The 23,264-nt window shown below is 42.2% G+C and overlaps 13 non-coding genes across 13 annotated transcripts; 12 read left to right on the plus strand and 1 right to left on the minus strand.

Moving 5' to 3' along the window:
• Positions 1-4,234: 4,234 nt before the first annotated feature.
• Trnav-cac lies at positions 4,235-4,307 on the plus strand. The gene has a single exon. It is a non-coding gene; the product is annotated as a tRNA-Val (tRNA).
• Positions 4,308-4,537: 230 nt separating this feature from the next.
• Trnak-cuu lies at positions 4,538-4,610 on the plus strand. The gene has a single exon. It is a non-coding gene; the product is annotated as a tRNA-Lys (tRNA).
• A 98-nt stretch (positions 4,611-4,708) lies between these two features.
• Trnav-aac lies at positions 4,709-4,781 on the plus strand. Its single transcript has one exon. It is a non-coding gene; the product is annotated as a tRNA-Val (tRNA).
• A 6,239-nt stretch (positions 4,782-11,020) lies between these two features.
• Trnav-cac lies at positions 11,021-11,093 on the plus strand. Its single transcript has one exon. It is a non-coding gene; the product is annotated as a tRNA-Val (tRNA).
• Positions 11,094-11,323: 230 nt separating this feature from the next.
• Trnak-cuu lies at positions 11,324-11,396 on the plus strand. Its single transcript has one exon. It is a non-coding gene; the product is annotated as a tRNA-Lys (tRNA).
• A 124-nt stretch (positions 11,397-11,520) lies between these two features.
• Positions 11,521-11,593, plus strand: Trnav-aac. The gene has a single exon. It is a non-coding gene; the product is annotated as a tRNA-Val (tRNA).
• Positions 11,594-12,108: 515 nt separating this feature from the next.
• Trnan-guu lies at positions 12,109-12,182 on the minus strand. Its single transcript has one exon. It is a non-coding gene; the product is annotated as a tRNA-Asn (tRNA).
• A 105-nt stretch (positions 12,183-12,287) lies between these two features.
• Positions 12,288-12,360, plus strand: Trnav-cac. Its single transcript has one exon. It is a non-coding gene; the product is annotated as a tRNA-Val (tRNA).
• Positions 12,361-12,590: 230 nt separating this feature from the next.
• Positions 12,591-12,663, plus strand: Trnak-cuu. Its single transcript has one exon. It is a non-coding gene; the product is annotated as a tRNA-Lys (tRNA).
• Positions 12,664-12,760: 97 nt separating this feature from the next.
• Trnav-aac lies at positions 12,761-12,833 on the plus strand. Its single transcript has one exon. It is a non-coding gene; the product is annotated as a tRNA-Val (tRNA).
• Positions 12,834-19,039: 6,206 nt separating this feature from the next.
• On the plus strand, positions 19,040-19,112 carry Trnav-cac. The gene has a single exon. It is a non-coding gene; the product is annotated as a tRNA-Val (tRNA).
• Positions 19,113-19,342: 230 nt separating this feature from the next.
• On the plus strand, positions 19,343-19,415 carry Trnak-cuu. Its single transcript has one exon. It is a non-coding gene; the product is annotated as a tRNA-Lys (tRNA).
• Positions 19,416-19,538: 123 nt separating this feature from the next.
• On the plus strand, positions 19,539-19,611 carry Trnav-uac. The gene has a single exon. It is a non-coding gene; the product is annotated as a tRNA-Val (tRNA).
• The last annotated feature ends 3,653 nt before the right edge of the window (positions 19,612-23,264 follow it).

Consider the following 23,264-nt stretch of genomic DNA (forward strand, 5'->3'; position numbering starts at 1 on the left):
AGGTGGCGCGGTGATTGGATACGGTTGACGATGTGAAGATGCCAGCTTTAAGTAGATCGGTGATGGTTGAAAGTGCGGTGGTGAAGTATGGATGTGATGAATGGGTTGCATTAAATCTGGGCTGGGTGATTTGTTGAAGGAGATTCTTGAGGTGTGGACCCAACCAATAAACGGCTGCAGCTCTCTCAATAGCCTCGGGATGGATTAAAGATTTAAAGATTTGACGGGTGAAAAGGGATTGGAAGAATTGAAAAAGTAAGGTGACTCCAAGTCCACCTTGGAGTCGGGGGCGGATCAAAACATTTAGGGGTGGGTGCTCTCTTCGTTGTGCCCAAAGAAATTTGTTGCATTTTTGTTGGAAGAGAAGGGCTTGGGTTTTGTTGCAAGGGAGTACATGAGCTATATGAACAAGTTGTGATAAGACATGTTGTTTGATGAATAGGACGCGACCATAAAAAGTGAAATGACGGTGTGTGTTTGTGATAAGAATATTTTGTATGATGTTGAACTGTCTTTGCCAATTGTCTCTTACTGTTGTTTTTATTTCAGAAGAAAAAGTAATTCCAAGTATTTTCAAATTGTCTACTTGAGTTATCCAATCATGTGGCCAAGTACGTTTAGGATGAGTTTGATTGAAATTGCTTCTACGTGGGATCGAACTCCTAACCTCAGGAATCCCAGCCGACGCCGCTACCGTCTGCGCTACTACGGCCTGTGGACATTGATTTAAGGTCCAAGTGCCTAGACCAAGCAATTTTGTCTTCCCCTAGTTAATACGTGCATTTGTCCAGGCACAAAATTCTAGAATAATCACGCATGCACGACGTACATCTTTCATTGATGAGACAAAAACTACTAGATCATCTACATATGCACGAACTTTGATGCGTTTTCCGTAGTGTTCAATTCCGTCAATACCCCTAGACAAGCAAACTAAAAGCGGTTCAATATAGAGGGCAAACAGATGGACTGACAGAGGGCACCCCTGTCGCACGGATTGTGCATTGTCCACAGTACCGACTATGTCATTACCGTTCAATGGGCATAGTTCAGTTATACTGTACAGCGTTTTCAACCAATCAACAAAGAGGGGGGGATAGCCCATGGCTGTCATTACTTCCCACAGAACGTCTCGATTGACAAGGTCATATGCTTTCTCTAAATCGTACGCGATAATGGCGGCCGGTTTGAGAGAAGATACCTCTTTTGATTTACGACCTGTATTATCAATGACATCTCGGATTAAACACAAGCTGTCAAAGATATAGCGGCCGGGTACACCACCTTTTTGATGTGAGTCTAGAGAGTTTTGAAGAGATTTTCTCAGGCGAAAAGCCAATACTGACGCGATTAACTTATAATCGGTATTTAACAAAGAGATTGGTCGGTAATCAGTGATTTTACTCGGTGATGGGATTTTTGGGACTAATCTTATAGCTGCCCTTCCCTGCGACGGCTGGAGTTTTCTTTTGTCGAGGACGCAATTCATCATTTCCAGAAAATGAACACCAATAACATCCCAAAATTTTATATAAAACTCAAAAGGAATGCCATCTGTACCCGGGGCCTTGTTCTTTTTAGTTGCCTTAGGGGCGTTGTTAATTTCATCTACTGTGAACGGATCTATAAGAAAGTTGTCACTCTCCGGGATCGAACCTAGTACTCCTCGATTCAACGCTTGAGCGTTTAACGACTGAGCTACCACTGATACACCCAAATTGTTTTTAGTGGGTTTTGTACGGGTAAGTGCACCTCTAATCCCTTCTAGAAATTTTCCAGCTAATTGGGTATTGGGGGAGGGCTGGTTCTGAAAAATTCTACTAAAGTGTTCAATTATTTCTTGATTAATCTGCTCAGGTTGGGTAATTTTACAGTTATCATTAGTTTTGAGCTGAGTGATCAGAGACTTCTGGAAATTGCTCGTTGACTTGTTCATATGAAAGGTAGATGGCTCTTCTTCGGCTATACTTTGAACGCGTGAACGTATTGCAAATCCCCTCAATGCTTCTCGCTCCCAGGCTAGAAACTCACGTTTCAACTCCATGTAACGCGCATGATTGAAATTTACATTGTTCACGGTTTCTTTTAGTTGATGTTGGAGAAATTTCCTTTTGACTCTCTGATCACAGATTCTCTTTTTACAATAGTTCATTGATAATCGCCTGAGGCTAGGTTTGAAAATAATCTCCCACCAATGATCTACGTTTTCAATACGGGATGGGTGTTGAGACATTTCTTCAATAAAGACATGCACTAAGTTTATATATTCTTCTTCCTCAAGAATTGATGAGTTAAGTTTCCATAAATTCCTTGACTTGTTCCTCACTACACTAGGAGGGGTGGTGCTATTTATATACCCTACGATTGGTCTGTGATCCCCGAGTGGAAAGTCGTGCAAATGGATATCAGAAAATTTTACGTGATGGTGGCAATAAATTCGGTCCAATCTAGCCTGGCTAGCCGCACAATTGTACGTCCAACAAGGTTCATTTTTCCGAATTTCTCTCCAGACATCTGTTAATGAAAGGGCTTTTACTAAATCTCGGAGGGGTTCTAGTAATGCTAGTCTAATTTTAGGTGGTGTTGTCTTGCTACTTTTACGGTCATCGATCTCGTCAACGGCATTAAAATCTCCCAATATAATTGCTGGTGCCTTATACTGGGCAACATAAGCCGGAATAGTTTGCCCTAGGAAAGAATCTCTATAACTTTTATTTTGGTCACCAGATGGGGCGTAAATACACACGAAAGCAAGACCCTTTACTTCCATGGCTATCAGCCTCCCCTCCGGTTCAAACAAAATGTTTTTGGCGCTCAGCCCGTGTCGTACTAGGATGGCTGTCCCATGTTGTCTAGGACCAAGATTTGTGTGTATCTGGTAATGTTTAGTAAATACGGTGCTAGAGTGAAATACTACTTCTTGCAAACATATAATATCAAGTTTATGATGTAAAAAGAAATTGAGTATTATTTGAAGTTTGTCAGGTGACGATATTCTGTTGATATTGCAGCATCGGTGTCAGAAGAAGATTCAGCTCCATCGGGTTTCGAAATCGGATCCTCTGGAGCTCCATCAAGAACGACAACAGTCGACGTCGTTGGCCTCTGGGCTAACTCGGGGAATGTATCAGCGTCAACAGTTGGAGAAATTGGCATTTGACCGCCACCAATCGGGCCTGTCTCCTGGGGCTTCCTAACAGTTGTCCTAACTGGGCCACGATTTGTTAGTAATACACTACTATAGCTACGTGTTCCAATGGGGCCTTTTGAAATGGTGCTGGGGTTGGTTAAACTACGGGGTTGCTTGGGGCAATTAGCTAAGACATGGGTGGGAGAATCACACATGCGGCATGTGTGCATTTGCCCTGCATAAGACACCATTATTGGTTCCTTGTAGCTTCCAAAGGTGATATAAGACGGAATGCTCTTGTGGATTTCCATATCCACGTTGACAATTCCAGTCTTTATCCCGTTCCACCTTGGGAGCGATCTATCCTGATACGTGTCCCAAAAAATCCGAGAAATCACTCCATACTCACGCAATCTCTTGTTTAGCAGGCTTAGGTCATCATCGAATTTGAAATGTTGAATTCTAACGCGTACAAGGTTAACTGACCTATCTCTCACTCTAATTTTGACCTCCTTGCCACTAATGACTACTGATTCTTTAGCACTAAATTTATTCAAAAATTCAATATGGTCATTGACGGTCTTGAACCCAATTCGGAAAACGCAAATAGCTCGTCCTGGTAGGCGAGAAACTGCATCAAAGATGCTATCAGATTCATTACTATCGTGCTCAAAACATTCGTAGAACTCATGCCTGGTCACTTCAGTATTACCAAAAGAGATTTCGGCAGTACGTGGCCAGACGTCTGGGGATTCCGATCCCATTTTACCCAAAATAGGGGCAAAAGGACGGGGAGAAAAATGCAAAAAGAGGGAAAAAAACCAAAATGGCGCTCAACAAACAACAAGGGAAACAGGACACGCATGCAACAATACAACAAAAGAGAAACAAAAAAAAGAACAAATAATTTTTTGACTCACAGCAAGATGTCACACTTGGGAGCTCAGTTATACACGTCTAGTCACAGCCGAACGCGCTAGCCAATTGCGCCACAGAGGCATGCTGGTTGATTAACGACACACTCGTCAAGATCAACAGGCAAACCAAACATTACCTTTTTTTAGTGTGGCCAACGCTAATAAAATGTTGCAGAAACATTGTGGGGCTTCCATAGTGTAGAGGTTATCACGTCGGCTTCACACGCTGAAGGTCCTCAGTTCGATCCTGAGTGGAAGCATCAGTATAACGTTAGGAAAAAATAATCGTAGGAGAAAAGGAAATGAAATGGAATTAATAACTTGTAATGTATCTTATCTTGATGACAACTAGACTAGAACAAGTAGACATCTGGAAACTACACACAGACAACCAACCAATCATAGTAAAAGTTATCTCACGGTTCCTGGAAAGTAAAAAATGTCGTCAATAAGACTTGGTTCATTACATTGGAATAGAGCGCAATAGTAAGCCTGGCTAGCTCAGTCGGTAGAGCATGAGACTCTTAATCTCAGGGTCGGGGGTTCGAGCCCCCCGTTGGGCGTCATATATTTGCAAATAAATGCAGATGAAAGTTAGAAGTTGGGAGACGATCGTTAGAATTTTGTAATCATTACAGAATAATTCTATAGCGGAATTGTAGTTTCCATAGTGTAGTGGTTAGCACGTCGGCCTAACACGCTGAAGGTCCTCGGTTCGATCCTGGGTGGAAACAGGCCAATGTATTTTTAGAAAGACTATCAAAAAAGCACATTTTGGTTTTTTGAAAAAGCCAAGCATTCATGTTTCTTGTGAAAATGAAATCTACATTATGACAATGTGAAGATATTCGCAATGCTGTATCCGGAGGAAGTCAACAGAAAGCGGGAAATCAATGATGACTGTGGTTGTTGAAAAAGGTGCTATAACCCCGAAGAGACTTCTTCTGTAGCCAAACGTCAATGACTGTTGTTTTAGGGAAATGAGAAATGACTTGCTCTGGATGGGGAAGAATTCCATAAACACCGGAGGGGAATCTATATAGATTACACCTGAACCTGGAACAGTAGCTCCGAACAGTGGAAGAACATCATGTGCGTGCACCCTACGCTGCAAATGTTCAGTAGATTTAACAGTCATCAGTTAAAGAAGCCATATCGCGAGTGTGCGCTCTTCATTGGACGCTTTAGTTGGTTAAAGGAGTCATGAGGCGAAGAAATTGAATTAAAACAACAGTAGTCATTCACCATGCGCCCCTGGGTGGGATCGAACCACCAGCCTTCCGGTTTTTTTTTTATATATTTAAACGATTTATTGTCACAATTAAAATTTAAATTTCTTTACAGATACTTGGGGCATTTACGAGATTTGTGACATAAGTGACTTGCTGTGGCCAAGGAGAAACATTACAAACAGAAAAAGAAAACATTTCGAGACGGAAATGAAAGAGGACAAATGATTTGAGTAAAAAATGTGGAATTTAACAATACGACATCTGGGGGGGGGGATCCAAGAAATAATAGTTGTAATGAGAGAACAATGTTGTATAAAGGTAAGAAGAAATCTGTTGAGAATTTTGAGAGAGAATATTTATGGATTAGAAGGTGACATCTGGGGAGAATTTTTTGAATGAAGGAGGCTTGACCAGAGAGACTGTATTTCATTGATGGCTGGGGTGAGGTTTTGGCTGCGGGCGGTCCAGACGGTGATGATGTAGGATTGGATGAGGGCCAGTATTTTCTCTTTATTGGGGCCATTTCCAATGTCTCCATTTATTGTTTATTTGAGTGGTTTTTGACATCCAAGTTTCGTTAGTTGAATTCGAAGCCATAAACTGATGTGGACTTTCTCAGAACAGAGTAACATAAGATGGTCGTCAGTTTCTTGGTCGCCATTGCATAGAGGACATTGGTCATTTCTAGAAAGTCTGAGGCTTGTGAGGCGCATTTTGGTAGGGAGCTGATTATGGTTGAAATCCCAGACCAGTTCAGCGTTTCTTCCTTTCATTTTGGCCACCCAACGCCAGATGGAAGCCCAGTCGAGGTCTGGTTTCGCAACTTCGGTTCTCCCTGGTTGCCCAAGGTTAGCGATCAGGTGATTGTAGGTGGCGCGGTGATTGGATACGGTTGACGATGTGAAGATGCCAGCTTTAAGTAGATCGGTGATGGTTGAAAGTGCGGTGGTGAAGTATGGATGTGATGAATGGGTTGCATTAAATCTGGGCTGGGTGATTTGTTGAAGGAGATTCTTGAGGTTTGGACCCAACCAATAAACGGCTGCAGCTCTCTCAATAGCCTCGGGATGGATTAAAGATTTAAAGATTTGACGGGTGAAAAGGGATTGGAAGAATTGAAAAAGTAAGGTGACTCCAAGTCCACCTTGGAGTCGGGGGCGGATCAAAACATTTAGGGGTGGGTGCTCTCTTCTTTGTGCCCAAAGAAATTTGTTGCATTTTTGTTGGAGGAGAAGGGCTTGGGTTTTGTTGCAAGGGAGTACATGAGCTATATGAACAAGTTGTGATAAGACATGTTGTTTGATGAATAGGGCGCGACCATAAAAAGTGAAATGACGGTGTGTGTTTGTGATAAGAATATTTTGTATGATGTTGTACTGTCTTTGCCAATTGTCTCTTACTGTTGTTTTTATTTCAGAAGAAAAAGTAATTCCAAGAATTTTCAAATTGTCTACTTGAGTTATCCAATCATGTGGCCAAGTACGTTTAGGATGAGTTTGATTGAAATTGCTTCTCCGTGGGATCGAACTCCTAACCTCAGGAATCCCAGCCGACGCCGCTACCGTCTGCGCTACTACAGCCTGTGGATATTGATTTAAGGTCCAAGTGCCTAGACCAAGTAATTTTGTCTTCCCCTTGTTAATACGTGCATTTGTCCAGGCACAAAATTCTAGAATAATCTCGCATGCACGACGTACATCTTTCATTGATGAGACAAAAACTACTAGATCATCTACATATGCACGAACTTTGATGCGTTTTCCGTAGTGTTCAATTCCGTCAATACCCCTAGACAAGCAAACTAAAAGCGGTTCAATATAGAGGGCAAACAGATGGACTGACAGAGGGCACCCCTGTCGCACGGATTGTGCATTGTCCACAGTACCGACTATGTCATTACCGTTCAATGGCCATAGTTCAGTTATACTGTACAGCGTCTTCAACCAATCAACAAAGAGGGGGGGATAGCCCATGGCAGTCATTACTTCCCACAGAACGTCTCGATTGACAAGGTCATATGCTTTCTCTAAATCGTACGCGAGAATGGCGGCCGGTTTGAGAGAAGATACCTCTTTTGATTTACGACCTGTATTATCAATGACATCTCGGATTAAACACAAGCTGTCAAAGATATAGCGGCCGGGTACACCACCTTTTTGATGTGAGTCTAGAGAGTTTTGAAGAGATTTTCTCAGACGAAAAGCCAATACTGACGCGATTAACTTATAATCGGTATTTAACAAAGAGATTGGTCGGTAATCGGTGATTTTACTCGGTGATGGGATTTTTGGGACTAATCTTATAGCTGCCCTTCCCTGCGACGGCTGGAGTTTTCTTTTTTCGAGGACGCAATTCATCATTTCCAGAAAATGAACACCAATAACATCCCAAAATTTTATATAAAACTCAAAAGGAATGCCATCTGTACCCGGGGCCTTGTTCTTTTTAGTTGCCTTAAGGGCGATGTTAATTTCATCTACTGTGAACGGATCTACAAGAAAGTTGCCACTCTCCGGGATCGAACCTAGTACTCCTCGATTCAACGCTTGAGCGTTTAACGACTGAACTACCACTGATACACCCGAATCGTTTTTAGTGGGTTTTTTACGGGTAAGTGCACCTCTAATCCCTTCTAGAAATTTTCCAGCTAATTGGGTATTGGGGGAGGGCTGGTTCTGAAAAATTCTACTAAAGTGTTCAATTATTTCTTGATTAATCTGCTCAGGTTGGGTAATTTTACAGTTATCATTAGTTTTGAGCTGAGTGATCAGAGACTTCTGGAAATTGCTCGTTGACTTGTTCATATGAAAGGTAGATGGCTCTTCTTCGGCTATACTTTGAACGCGTGAACGTATTGCAAATCCCCTCAATGCTTCTCGCTCCCAGGCTAGAAACTCACGTTTCAAAACCATGTAACGCGCATGATTGAAATTTACATTGTTCACGGTTTCTTTTAGTTGATGTTGGAGTAATTTCCTTTTGACTCTCTGATCACAGATTCTCTTTTTACAATAGTTCATTGATAATCGCCTGAGGCTAGGTTTGAAAATAATCTCCCACCAATGATCTACGTTTTCAATACGGGATGGGTGTTGAGACATTTCTTCAATAAAGACATGCACCAAGTTTATATATTCTTCTTCCTCAAGAATTGATGAGTTAAGTTTCCATAAATTCCTTGACTTGTTCCTCACTACACTAGGAGGGGTGGTGCTGTTTATATACCCTACGATTGGTCTGTGATCCCCGAGTGGTAAGTCGTGCAAATGGATATCAGAAAATTTTACGTGATGGTGGCAATAAATTCGGTCCAATCTAGCCTGGCTAGCCGCACAATTGTACGTCCAACAAGGTTCATTTTTCCGAATTTCTCTCCAGACATCTGTTAATGAAAGGGCTTTTACTAAATCTCGGAGGGGTTCTAGTAATGCTAGTCTAATTTTAGGTGGTGTTGTCTTGCTACTTTTACGGTCATCGATCTCGTCAACGGCATTAAAATCTCCCAATATAATTGCTGGTGCCTTATACTGGGCAACATAAGCCGGAATAGTTTGCCGGAGGAAAGAATCTCTATAACTTTTATTTTGGTCACCAGATGGGGCGTAAATACACACGAAAGCAAGACCCTTTACTTCCATGGCTATCAGCCTCCCCTCCGGTTCAAACAAAATGTTTTTGGCGCTCAGCCCGTGTCGTACTAGGATGGCTGTCCCATGTTGTCTAGGACCGAGATTTGTGTGCATCTGGTAATGTTTAGTAAATACGGTGCTAGAGTGAAATACTACTTCTTGCAAACATATAATATCAAGTTTATGATGTAAAAAGAAATTGAGTATTATTTGAAGTTTGTCAGGTGACGATATTCTGTTGATATTATATGTCGCGATGTTAGTCATGATTAATATTTAAATTTGGGTTTAGAGGGTTGGGTTTTGTTATCGTGGGCTTTTTTCCTTCTAACGGCCTCCATTGCTTTGAGAGTTTTATCTACTATGGGGGTTGATGGAGTGCCGAGAGGGACGCCCAAGGACTCCTGAGTCTCACTCACATGACTAGCCTCCTGGCTATCAAGTGGCCGTTGTCCTGGCTGAATACTCCCACCAGAAAAAGAAATGTCTTCATCAGGATTTGAAATCGAAACCACTTCGGTTGCATCCATCTCTTCAAACACCTCGTTATCCATCTGATCTATCGTGGATGGAATAGATGGTACTCCAGGTGAGATTGGAGCGGGTGGAACATCGTTCCCCCCAGAGAGGGCGGGAAAAGAATTAATGTCCGCACCCGGTATCGAAACTGGAACCTCTCGAGTCGGAGACCCGAGTTCAACCAACTGAGCTACACCAGATACAATTTACTCAGCTACCTCGCCCGAGCCAGAGGAAGAGGCAGTACGACTCCTCTTTTTTGATTGTTTTTGTTGGTCACGGAATTCCCTCGTCTGTTTCATTTTCTTTTTCTTGACCAATTTGGACGCAACAGACGAACCTACACAGTTGGTGTCTTCAGCGTCAGCATCGGTGTCAGAAGAAGATTCAGTTCCATCGGGTTTCGAAATCTGATCCTCTGGAGCTCCATCAAGAACGACAACAGTCGACGTCGTTGGCCTCTGGGCTAACTCGGGGAATGTATCAGCGTCAACAGTTGGAGCAATTGGCATTTGCCCGCCACCAATCGGGCCTGTCTCCTGGGGCTTCCTAACAGTTGTCCTAACTGGGCCACGATTTGTTAGTAATACACTGCTATAGCTACGTGTTCCAATGGGGCCTTTTGAAATGGTGCTGGGGTTTGTTAAACTACGGGGTTGCTTGGGGCAATTAGCTAAGACATGGGTGGGAGAATCACACATGCGGCATGTGTGCATTTGCCCTGCATAAGACACCATTATTGTTTCCTTGTAGCTTCCAAAGGTGATATAAGACGGAATGCTCTTGTGGATTTCCATATCCACGTTGACAATTCCAGTCTTTATCCCGTTCCACCTTGGGAGCGATCTATCCTGATACGTGTCCCAAAAAATCCGAGAAATCACTCCATACTCACGCAATCTCTTGTTTAGCAGGCTTAGGTCATCATCGAATTTGAAATGTTGAATTCTAACGCGTACAAGGTTAACTGACCTATCTCTCACTCTAATTTTGACCTCCTTGCCACTAATGACTACTGATTCTTTAGCACTAAATTTATTCAAAAATTCAATATGGTCATTGACGGTCTTGAACCCAATTCGGAAAACGCAAATAGCTCGTCCTGGTAGGCGAGAAACTGCATCAAAGATGCTATCAGATTCATTACTGTCGTGCTCGAAACATTCGTAGAACTCATGCCTGGTCACTTCAGTATTACCAAAAGAGATTTCGGCAGTACGTGGCCAGACGTCTGGGGATTCCGATCCCATTTTACCCACAATAACAGGGGCAAAAGGACGGGGAGAAAAATGCAAAAAGAGGGAACAAAACCAAAATGGCGCTCAACAAACAACAAGGGAAACATGACACACAAGCAACAATACAACAGAAGAGAAACAAAAAAAAGAACAAATAGTTTTTTGACTCACAGCAAGATGTCACACTTGGGAGCTCAGTTATACACGTCTAGTCACAGCCGAACGCGCTAGCCAATTGCGCCACAGAGGCATGCTGGTTGAATAACGACACACTCGTCAAGATCAACAGGCAAACCAAACATTACCTTTTTTTAGTGTGGCCAACGCTAATAAAATGTTGCAGAAACATTGTGGGGCTTCCATAGTGTAGAGGTTATCACGTCGGCTTCACACGCTGAAGGTCCTCAGTTCGATCCTGAATGGAAGCATCAGTATAACGTTAGGAAAAAATAATCGTAGGAGAAAAGGAAATGAAATGGAATTAATAACTTGTAATGTATCTTATCTTGATGACAACTAGACTAGAACAAGTAGACATCTGGAAACTACACACAGACAACCAACCAATCATAGTAAAAGTTATCTCACGGTTCCTGGAAAGGAAAAAATGTCGTCAATAAGACTTGGTTCATTACATTGGAATAGAGCGCAATAGTAAGCCTGGCTAGCTCAGTCGGTAGAGCATGAGACTCTTAATCTCAGGGTCGGGGGTTCGAGCCCCCCGTTGGGCGTCTATATTTGCAATATATTGCTTCTCTCATATATTTGCAAATAAATGCAGATGAAAGTTAGAAGTTGGGAGACGATCGTTAGAATTTTGTAATCATTCCAGAATAATTCTATAGCGGAATTGTAGTTTCCATAGTGTAGTGGTTAGCACGTCGGCCTAACACGCTGAAGGTCCTTAGTTCGATCCTGGGTGGAAACAGGACAATGTATTTTTAGAAAGACTATCAAAAAAGCACATTTTGGTTTTTTGAAAAAGCCAAGCATTCATGTTTCTTGTGAAAATGAAATCTACATTATGACAATGTGAAGATATTCGCAATGCTGTATCCGGAGGAAGTCAACAGAAAGCGGGAAATCAATGATGACTGTGGTTGTTGAAAAAGGTGCTATAACCCCGAAGAGACTTCTTCTGTAGCCAAACGTCAATGACTGTTGTTTTAGGGAAATGAGAAATGACTTGCTCTGGATGGGGAAGAATTCCATAAACACCGGAGGGGAATCTATATAGATTACACCTGAACCTGGAACAGTAGCTCCGAACAGTGGAAGAACATCATGTGCGTGCACCCTACGCTGCAAATGTTCAGTAGATTTAACAGTCATCAGTTAAAGAAGCCATATCGCGAGTGTGCGCTCTTCATTGGACGCTTTAGTTGGTTAAAGGAGTCATGAGGCGAAGAAATTGAATTAAAACAACAGTAGTCATTCACCATGCGCCCCTGGGTGGGATCGAACCACCAGCCTTCCGGTTAACAGCCGAACGCGCTAGCCAATTGCGCCACAGAGGCATGCTGGTTGATTAACGACACACTCGTAAAGATCAACAGGCAAACCAAACATTACCTTTTTTTAGTGTGGCCAACCCTAATAAAATGTTGCAGAAACATTGTGGGGCTTCCATAGTGTAGAGGTTATCACGTCGGCTTCACACGCTAAAGGTCCTCAGTTCGATCCTGAGTGGAAGCATCAGTATAACGTTAGGAAAAAATAATCGTAGGAGAAAAGGAAATGAAATGGAATTAATAACTTGTAATGTATCTTATCTTGATGACAACTAGACTAGAACAAGTAGACATCTGGAAACTACACACAGACAACCAACCAATCATAGTAAAAGTTATCTCACGGTTCCTGGAAAGGAAAAAATGTCGTCAATAAGACTTGGTTCATTACATTGGAATAGAGCGCAATAGTAAGCCTGGCTAGCTCAGTCGGTAGAGCATGAGACTCTTAATCTCAGGGTCGGGGGTTCGAGCCCCCCGTTGGGCGTCATATATTTGCAAATAAATGCAGATGAAAGTTAGAAGTTGGGAGACGATCGTTAGAATTTTGTAATCATTCCAGAATAATTCTATAGCGGATTGTAGTTTCCATAGTGTAGTGGTTATCACGTCGGCCTAACACGCTGAAGGTCCTCAGTTCGATCCTGGGTGGAAACAGGACAATGTATTTTTAGAAAGACTATCAAAAAAGCACATTTTGGTTTTTTTGAAAAAGCCAAGCATTCATGTTTCTTGTGAAAATGAAATCTACATTATGACAATGTGAAGATATTCGCAATGCTGTATCCGGAGGAAGTCAACAGAAAGCGGGAAATCAATGATGACTGTGGTTGTTGAAAAAGGTGCTATAACCCCGAAGAGACTTCTTCTGTAGCCAAACGTCAATGACTGTTGTTTTAGGGAAATGAGAAATGACTTGCTCTGGATGGGGAAGAATTCCATAAACACCGGAGGGGAATCTATATAGATTACACCTGAACCTGGAACAGTAGCTCCGAACAGTGGAAGAACATCATGTGCGTGCACCCTACGCTGCAAATGTTCAGTAGATTTAACAGTCATCAGTTAAAGAAGCCATATCGCGAGTGTGCGCTCTTCATTGGACGCTTTAGTTGGTTAAAGGAGTCATGAGGCGAAGAAATTGAATTAAAACAACAGTAGTCATTCACCATGCACCCCTGGGTGGGATCGAACCACCAGCCTTCCGGTTTTTTTTTAATATTTAAACGATTTATTGTCACAATTAAAATTTAAATTGCATTACAGATACTTGGGGCATTTAAGTGATTTGTGACATAAGTGACTTGCTGTGGCCAAGGAGAAACATTACAAAGAAAAAGAAACATTTCGAGACGGAAATGAAAGAGGACAAATGATTTTGGTGAAAAATGTGAAATTTAACAATACGACATCTGGGGGGGATCCAAGAAATATTAACTGTAATGAGAGAACAATGTTGTATAAAGATAAGAAGAAATCTGTTGAGAATTTTGAGAGGGAATATTTATGGATTAGAAGGTGACATCTGGGGAGAATTTTTTGAATGAAGGAGGCTTGACCAGAGAGACTGTATTTCATTGATTGCTGGGGTGAGGTTTTGGCAGCGGGCGGTCCAGACGGTGATGATGTAGGATTGGATGAGTGCCAGTATTTTCTCTTTATTGGGGCCATTTCCAATGTCTCCATTTATTGTTGATTTGAGTGGTTTTTGACATCCAAGTTTCGTTAGTTGAATTCGAAGCCATAAACTGATGTGGACTTTCTCAGAACAGAGTAACATAAGATGGTCGTCAGTTTCTTGGCCGCTATTGCATAGAGGACATTGGTCATTTCTAGAAAGTCTGAGGCTTGTGAGGCGCATTTTGGTAGGGAGCTGATTATGGTTGAAATCCCAGACCAGTTCAGCGTTTCTTCCTTTCATTTTGGCCACCCAACGCCAGATGGAAGCCCAGTCGAGGTCTGGTTTCGCAACTTCGGTTCTCCCTGGTTGCCCAAGGTTAGCGATCAGGTGATTGTAGGTGGCGCGGTGATTGGATACGGTTGACGATGTGAAGATGCCAGCTTTAAGTAGAGCGGTGATGGTTGAAAGTGCGGTGGTGAAATATGGATGTGATGAATGGGTTGCATTAAATCTGGGCTGGATGATTTGTTGAAGGAGATTCTTGAGGTGTGGACCCAACCAATAAACGGCTGCAGCTCTCTCAATAGCCTCGGGATGGATTAAAGATTTAAAGATTTGACGGGTGAAAAGGGATTGGAAGAATTGAAAAAGTAAGGTGACTCCAAGTCCACCTTGGAGTCGGGGGCGGATCAAAACATTTAGGGGTGGGTGCTCTCTTCGTTGTGCCCAAAGAAATTTGTTGCATTTTTGTTGGAGGAGAAGGGCTTGGGTTTTGTTGCAAGGGATACATGAGCTATATGAACAAGTTGTGATAAGACATGTTGTTTGATGAATAGGACGCGACCATAAAAGTGAAATGACGGTGTGTGTTTGTGATAAGAATATTTTGTATGATGTTGAACTGTCTTTGCCAATTGTCTCTTACTGTTGTTTTTATTTCAGAAGAAAAAGTAATACCAAGAATTTTCAAGTTGTCTACTTGAGTTATCCAATCATGTGGCCAAGTACGTTTAGGATGAGTTTGATTGAAATTGCTTCTACGTGGGATCGAACTCCTAACCTCAGGAATCCCAGCCGACGCTACTACCGTCTGCGCTACTACGGCCTGTGGACATTGATTTAAGGTCCAAGTGCCTAGACCAAGTAATTTTGTCTTCCCCTTGTTAATACGTGCATTTGTCCAGGCACAAAATTCTAGAATAATCTCGGATGCACGACGTACATCTTTCATTGATGAGACAAAAACTACTAGATCATCTACATATGCACGAACTTTGATGCGTTTTCCGTAGTGTTCAATTCCGTCAATACCCCTAGACAAGCAAACTAAAAGCGGTTCAATATAGAGGGCAAACAGATGGACTGACAGGGGGCACCCCTGTCGCACGGATTGTGCATTGTCCACAGTACCGACTATGTCATTACCGTTCAATGGGCATAGTTCAGTTATACTGTACAGCGTTTTCAACCAATCAACAAAGAGGGGGGGATAGCCCATGGCTGTCATTACTTCCCACAGAACGTCTCGATTGACAAGGTCATATGCTTTCTCTAAATCGTACGCGATAATGGCGGCCGGTTTGAGAGAAGATACCTCTTTTGATTTACGACCTGTATTATCAATGACATCTCGGATTAAACACAAGCTGTCAAAGATATAGCGGCCGGGTACACCACCTTTTTGATGTGAGTCTAGAGAGTTTTGAAGAGATTTTCTCAGACGAAAAGCCAATACTGACGCGATTAACTTATAATCGGTATTTAACAAAGAGATTGGTCGGTAATCGGTGATTTTACTCGGTGTTGGGATTTTTGGGACTAATCTTATAGCTGCCCTTCCCTGCGACGGCTGGAGTTTTCTTTTTTCGAGGACGCAATTCATCATTTCCAGAAAATGAACACCAATAACATCCCAAAATTTTATATAAAACTCAAAAGGAATGCCATCTGTACCCGGGGCCTTGTTCTTTTTAGTTGCCTTAAGGGCGTTGTTAATTTCATTTACTGTGAACGGATCTACAAGAAAGTTGCCACTCTCCGGAATCGAACCTAGTACTCCTCGATTCAACGCTTGAGTGTTTAACGACTGAGCTACCACTGATACACCCAAATTGTTTTTAGTGGGTTTTGTACGGGTAAGTGCACCTCTAATCCCTTCTAGAAATTGTCCAGCTAATTGGGTATTGAGGGAGGGCTGGTTCTGAAAAATTCTACTAAAGTGTTCAATTATTTCTTGATTAATCTGCTCAGGTTGGGTAATTTTACAGTTATCATTAGTTTTGAGCTGAGTGATCAGAGACTTCTGGAAATTGCTCGTTGACTTGTTCATATGAAAGGTAGATGGCTCTTCTTCGGCTATACTTTGAACGCGTGAACGTATAGCAAATCCCCTCAATGCTTCTCGCTCCCAGGCTAGAAACTCACGTTTCAACTCCATGTAAAGCGCATGATTGAAATTTACATTGTTCACGGTTTCTTTTAGTTGATGTTGGAGAAATTTCCTTTTGACTCTCTGATCACAGATTCTCTTTTTACAATAGTTAATTGATAATCGCCTAAGGCTAGGTTTGAAAATAATCTCCCACCAATGGTCTACGTTTTCCATACGGGATGGGTGTTGGAACATTTCTTCAATGAAGACATGCACCAAGTTTATATATTCTTCTTCCTCAAGAATTGATGAGTTAAGTTTCCATAAATTCCTTGACTTGTTTCTCACTACACTAGGAGGGTTGGTGCTGTTTATATACCCTACGATTGGTCTGTGATCCCCGAGTGGTAAGTCGTGCAAATGGATATCAGAAAATTTTACGTGATGGTGGCAATAAATTCGGTCTAATCTAGCCTGGCTAGCCGCACAATTGTACGTCCAACAAGGTTCATTTTTCCGAATTTCTCTCCAGACATCTGTTAATGAAAGGGCTTTTACTAAATCTCGGAGGGGTTCTAGTAATGCTAGTCTAATTTTAGGTGGTGTTGTCTTGCTACTTTTACGGTCATCGATCTCGTCAACGGCATTAAAATCTCCCATTATAATTGCTGGTGCCTTATACTGGGCAACATAAGCCGGAATAGTTTGCCCTAGGAAAGAATCTCTATAACTTTTATTTTGGTCACCAGATGGGGCGTAAATACACACGAAAGCAAGACCCTTTACTTCCATGGCTATCAGCCTCCCCTCCGGTTCAAACAAAATGTTTTTGGCGCTCAGCCCGTGTCGTACTAGGATGGCTGTCCCATGTTGTCTAGGACCGAGATTTGTGTGCATCTGGTAATGTTTAGTAAATACGGTGCTAGAGTGAAATACTACTTCTTGCAAACATATAATATCAAGTTTATGATGTAAAAAGAAATTGAGTATTATTTGAAGTTTGTCAGGTGACGATATTCTGTTGATATTATATGTCGCGATGTTAGTCATGATTAATATTTAAATTTGGGTTTAGAGGGTTGGGTTTTGTTATCGTGGGCTTTTTTCCTTCTAACGGCCTCCATTGCTTTGAGAGTTTTATCTTCTATGGGGGTTGATGGAGTGCCGAGGGGGACGCCCAAGGACTCCTGAGTCTCACTCACATGACTAGCCTCCTGGCTATCAAGTGGGCGTTGTCCTGGCTGAATACTCCCACCAGAAAAAGAAATGTCTTCATCAGGATTTGAAATCGAAACCACCTCGGTTGCATCCATCTCTTCAAACACCTCGTTATCCATCTGATCTATCGTGGATGGAATAGATGGTACTCCAGGTGAGATTGGAGCGGGTGGAACATCGTTCCCCCCAGAAAGGGCGGGAAAAGAATTAATATCCACACCGAGTCGGAGACCCGAGTTCAACCAACTGAGCTACACCAGATGCAATTTCTTCAGCTACCTCGCCCGAACCAGAGAAAGAGGCAGTACGACTCCTCTTTTTTGATTGTTTTTGTTGGTCACGGAATTCTCTCGTATGTTTAATTTTCTTTTTCTTGACCAATTTGGACACAACATACGAACCTACACAGTTGGTGTCTTCAGCGTCAGCATCGGTGTCAGAAGAAGATTCAGTTCCATCGGGTTTCGAAATCGGATCCTCTGGAGCTCCATCAAGAACGACAACAGTCGACGTCGTTGGCCTCAGGGCTAACTCAGGGAATGAATCAGCGTCAACAGTTGGAGCAATTGGCATTTTCCCGCCACCAATCGGGTCTGTCTCCTGGGGCTTCCTAGCAGTTGTCGTAACTGGCCCACGATTTGTTAGTACACTACTATAGCTACGTGTTCCAATGGGGCCTTTTGAAATGGTGCTGGGAGTGGTTAAACTACGGGGTTGCTTGGGGCAATTAGCTAAAACATGGGTGGGAGAATCACACATGCGGCATGTCTGCATTTGCCCTGCATAAGACACCATTATTGGTTCCTTGTAGCTTCCAAAGGTGATATAAGACGGGATGCTCTTGTGGATTTCCATATCCACATTGACAACTCCAGTCTTTATCCCGTTCCACCTTGGAAGCGATCTATCTTGGTACGTGTCCCAAAAAATCCGAGAAATCACTCCATACTCACGCAATCTCTTGTTGAGCAGGCTAAGGTCATCATCGAATTTGAAATGTTGGATTCTAACGCGTACAAGGTTAACTGACCTATCTCTAACTCTAATTCGGACCTCCTTGCCACTAATAACAACAGACTCTTTAGCACTAAATTTATCCAAGAATTCAATGTGGTCTTTGACGGTCTTGAACCCAATTCGGAAAACACAAAAAGCTCGTCCTGGTAGGCGACAAACTGCATCAAAGATGCAATCAGATTCGTTACTACCCTGCTCGAAACATTCGTAGAATTCATGCCTGGTCACTTCAGTATTACCAAAAGAGATTTCGGCAGTACGTGGCCAGACGTCTGGGGATTACGTTCCCATTTTACCCACAATAAAGGGGCAAGGAGACGGAAAAAGAAACAATACAAAAAAAATGGAACAAAAAGCAAAATGGCGCTTAGCAAACAACAAGAGAAACACGAAAGACAAGCAACAATACAATAAAGAGAACAAAAAAAAGAACAAATAGTTTTTTGACTCACAGCAAGATGTCACACTTGGGAGATCAGTTAGACACGTCTAGTCAAAGCCGAACGCGCTAGCCAATTGCGCCACAGAGGCATGCTGGTTGATTAACGACACACTCGTCAAGATCAACAGGCAAACCAAACATTACCTTTTTTTAGTGTGGCCAACGCTAATAAAATGTTGCAGAAACATTGTGGGGCTTCCATAGTGTAGAGGTTATCACGTCGGCTTCACACGCTGAAGGTCCTCAGTACGATCCTGAGTGGAAGCATCAGTATAACGTTAGGAAAAAATAATCGTAGGAGAAAAGGAAATGAAATGGAATTAATAACTTGTAATGTATCTTATCTTGATGACAACTAGACTAGAACAAGTAGACATCTGGAAACTACACACAGACAACCAACCAATCATAGTAAAAGTTATCTCACGGTTCCTGGAAAGTAAAAAATGTCGTCAATAAGACTTGGTTCATTACATTGGAATAGAGCGCAATAGTAAGCCTGGCTAGCTCAGTCGGTAGAGCATGAGACTCTTAATCTCAGGGTCGGGGGTTCGAGCCCCCCGTTGGGCGTCTATATTTGCAATATATTGCTTCTCTCATATATTTGCAAATAAATGCAGATGAAAGTTAGAAGTTGGGAGACGATCGTTAGAATTTTGTAATCATTCCAGAATAATTCTATAGCGGATTGTAGTTTCCATAGTGTAGTGGTTATCACGTCGGCCTTACACGCTGAAGGTCCTCAGTTCGATCCTGGGTGGAAACAGGACAATGTATTTTTAGAAAGACTATCAAAAAAGCACATTTTGGTTTTTTGAAAAAGCCAAGCATTCATGTTTCTTGTGAAAATGAAATCTACATTATGACAATGTGAAGATATTCGCAATGCTGTATCCGGAGGAAGTCAACAGAAAGCGGGAAATCAATGATGACTGTGGTTGTTGAAAAAGGTGCTATAACCCCGAAGAGACTTCTTCTGTAGCCAAACGTCAATGACTGTTGTTTTAGGGAAATGAGAAATGACTTGCTCTGGATGGGGAAGAATTCCATAAACACCGGAGGGGAATCTATATAGATTACACCTGAACCTGGAACAGTAGCTCCGAACAGTGGAAGAACATCATGTGCGTGCACCCTACGCTGCAAATGTTCAGTAGATTTAACAGTCATCAGTTAAAGAAGCCATATCGCGAGTGTGCGCTCTTCATTGGTCGCTTTAGTTGGTTAAAGGAGTCATGAGGCGAAGAAATTGAATTAAAACAACAGTAGTCATTCACCATGCGCCCCTGGGTGGGATCGAACCACCAGCCTTCCGGTTTTTTTTTTTATATTTAAACGATTTATTGTCACAATTAAAATTTAAATTGCATTACAGATACTTGGGGCATTTAAGTGATTTGTGACATAAGTGACTTGCTGTGGCCAAGGAGAAGCATTACAAAGAGAAAAAGAAAACAGTTCGAGACGGAAATGAAAGAGGACAAATGATTTTGGTGAAAAATATAAATTTTAACAATACGACATCTGGGGGGGGATCCAAGAAATTATAATTGTAATGAGAGAACAATGTTGTATAAAGATAAGACGAAATTTGTGGAGAATTTTGAGAAAGAATATTTAAGGATTAGGAGGTGACATCTGGGGAGAATTTTTTGAAAGAAGGAGGCTTGACCCGAGAGACTGTATTTCGTTTATGGCTGGGGTGAGGTTTTGGCTGCGGGCGGTCCAGACGGTGATGATGTAGGATTGGATGAGGGCCAGTATTTTCTCTTTATTGGGGCCATTTTCAATGTCTCCATTTATTGTTGATTTGAGTGGTTTTTGACATCCAAGTTTCGTTGGTTGAATTCGGAGCCATAAACTGATGTGAACTTTCTCAGAACATAGTAACATAAGATGGTCGTCAGTTTCTTGGCCGCCATTGCATAGAGGACATTGGTCATTTCTAGAAAGTCTGAGGCTTGTGAGGCGCATTTTGGTAGGGAGCTGATTATGGTTGAAATCCCAGACCAGTTCAGCGTTTCTTCCTTTCATTTTGGCCACCCAACGCCAGATGGAAGCCCAGTCGAGGTCTGGTTTCGCAACTTCGGTTCTCCCTGGTTGCCCAAGGTTAGCGATCAGGTGATTGTAGGTGGCGCGGTGATTGGATACGGTTGACGATGTGAAGATGCCAGCTTTAAGTAGATCGGTGATGGTTGAAAGTGCGGTGGTGAAGCATGGATGTGATGAATGGGTTGCATTAAATCTGGGCTGGATGATTTGTTGAAGGAGATTCTTGAGGTGTGGACCCAACCAATAAACGGCTGCAGCTCTCTCAATAGCCTCGGGATGGATTAAAGATTTAAAGATTTGACGGGTGAAAAGGGATTGGAAGAATTGAAAAAGTAAGGTGACTCCAAGTCCACCTTGGAGTCGGGGGCGGATCAAAACATTTAGGGGTGGGTGCTCTCTTCGTTGTGCCCAAAGAAATTTGTTGCATTTTTGTTGGAGGAGAAGGGCTTGGGTTTTGTTGCAAGGGAGTACATGAGCTATATGAACAAGTTGTGATAAGACATGTTGTTTGATGAATAGGACGCGACCATAAAAAGTGAAATGACGGTGTGTGTTTGTGATAAGAATATTTTGTATGATGTTGAACTGTCTTTGCCAATTGTCTCTTACTGTTGTTTTTATTTCAGAAGAAAAAGTAATTCCAAGAATTTTCAAATTGTCTACTTGAGTTATCCAATCATATGGCCAAGTACGTTTAGGATGAGTTTGATTGAAATTGCTTCTACGTGGGATCGAACTCCTAACCTCAGGAATCCCAGCCGACGCCGCTACCGTCTGCGCTACTATGGCCTGTGGACATTGATTTAAGGTCCAAGTGCCTAGACCAAGTAATTTTGTCTTCCCCTTGTTGATACGTGCATTTGTCCAGGCACAAAATTCTAGAATAATCTCGCATGCACGACGTACATCTTTCATTGATGAGACAAAAACTACTAGATCATCTACATATGCACGAACTTTGATGCGTTTTCCGTAGTGTTCAATTCCGTCAATACTCCTAGACAAGCAAACTAAAAGCGGTTCAATATAGAGGGCAAACAGATGGACTGACAGAGGGCACCCCTGTCGCACGGATTGTGCATTGTCCACAGTGCCGACTATGTCATTACCGTTCAATGGGCATAGTTCAGTTATACTGTACAGCGTTTTCAACCAATCAACAAACAGGGGGGGATAGCCCATGGCTGTCATCACTTCCCACAGAACGTCTCGATTGACAAGGTCATATGCTTTCTCTAAATCGTACGCGATAATGGCGGCCGGTTTGAGAGAAGATACCTCTTTTGATTTACGACCTGTATTATCAATGACATCTCGGATTAAACACAAGCTGTCAAAGATATAGCGGCCGGGTACACCACCTTTTTGATGTGAGTCTAGAGAGTTTTGAAGAGATTTTCTCAGACGAAAAGCCAATACTGACGCGATTAACTTGTAATCGGTATTTAACAAAGAGATTGGTCGGTAATCGGTGATTTTACTCGGTGTTGGGATTTTTGGGACTAATCTTATAGCTGCCCTTCCCTGCGACGGCTGGAGTTTTCTTTTTTTGAGGACGCAATTCATCATTTCCAGAAAATGAACAACAATAACATCCCAAAATTTTGTATAAAACTCAAAAGGAATGCCATCTGTACCCGGGGCCTTGTTCTTTTTATAGCAAGCGTTTTCTTCTATAGCAAATCCCCTCAATGCTTCTCGCTCCCAGGCTAGAAACTCACGTTTCAACTCCATGTAACGCGCATGATTGAAATTAACATTGTTCACGGTTTCTTTTAGTTGATGTTGGAGTAATTTCCTTTTGACTCTCTGATCACAGATTCTTTTTTTACAATAGTTCATTGATAATTGCCTGAGGCTAGGTTTGAAAATAATCTCCCACCAATGGTCTACGTTTTCAATAAGGGATGGGTGTTGAGAAAATCTTCAATAAGGACCTGCACCAAGTTTATATATTCTTCTTCCTCAAGAATTGATGAGTTAAGTTTCCATAAATTCCTTGACTTGTTTCTCACTACACTAGGAGGGGTGGTGCTGTTTATATACCCTACGATTGGTCTGTGATCCCCGAGTGGTAAGTCGTGCAAATGGATATCAGAAAATTTTACGTGATGGTGGCAATAAATTCGGTCTAATCTAGCCTGGCTAGCCGCACAATTGTACGTCCAACAAGGTTCATTTTTCCGAATTTCTCTCCAGACATCTGTTAATGAAAGGGCTTTTACTAAATCTCGGAGGGGTTCTAGTAATGCTAGTCTAATTTTAGGTGGTGTTGTGTTGCTACTTTTACGGTCATCGATCTCGTCAACGGCATTAAAATCTCCCAATATAATTGCTGGTGCCTTATACTGGGCAACATAAGCCGGA

This window comes from Daphnia pulex, chromosome 3, assembly GCF_021134715.1.
Source record: "Daphnia pulex isolate KAP4 chromosome 3, ASM2113471v1".
Taxonomy (NCBI): domain Eukaryota; kingdom Metazoa; phylum Arthropoda; class Branchiopoda; order Diplostraca; family Daphniidae; genus Daphnia; species Daphnia pulex.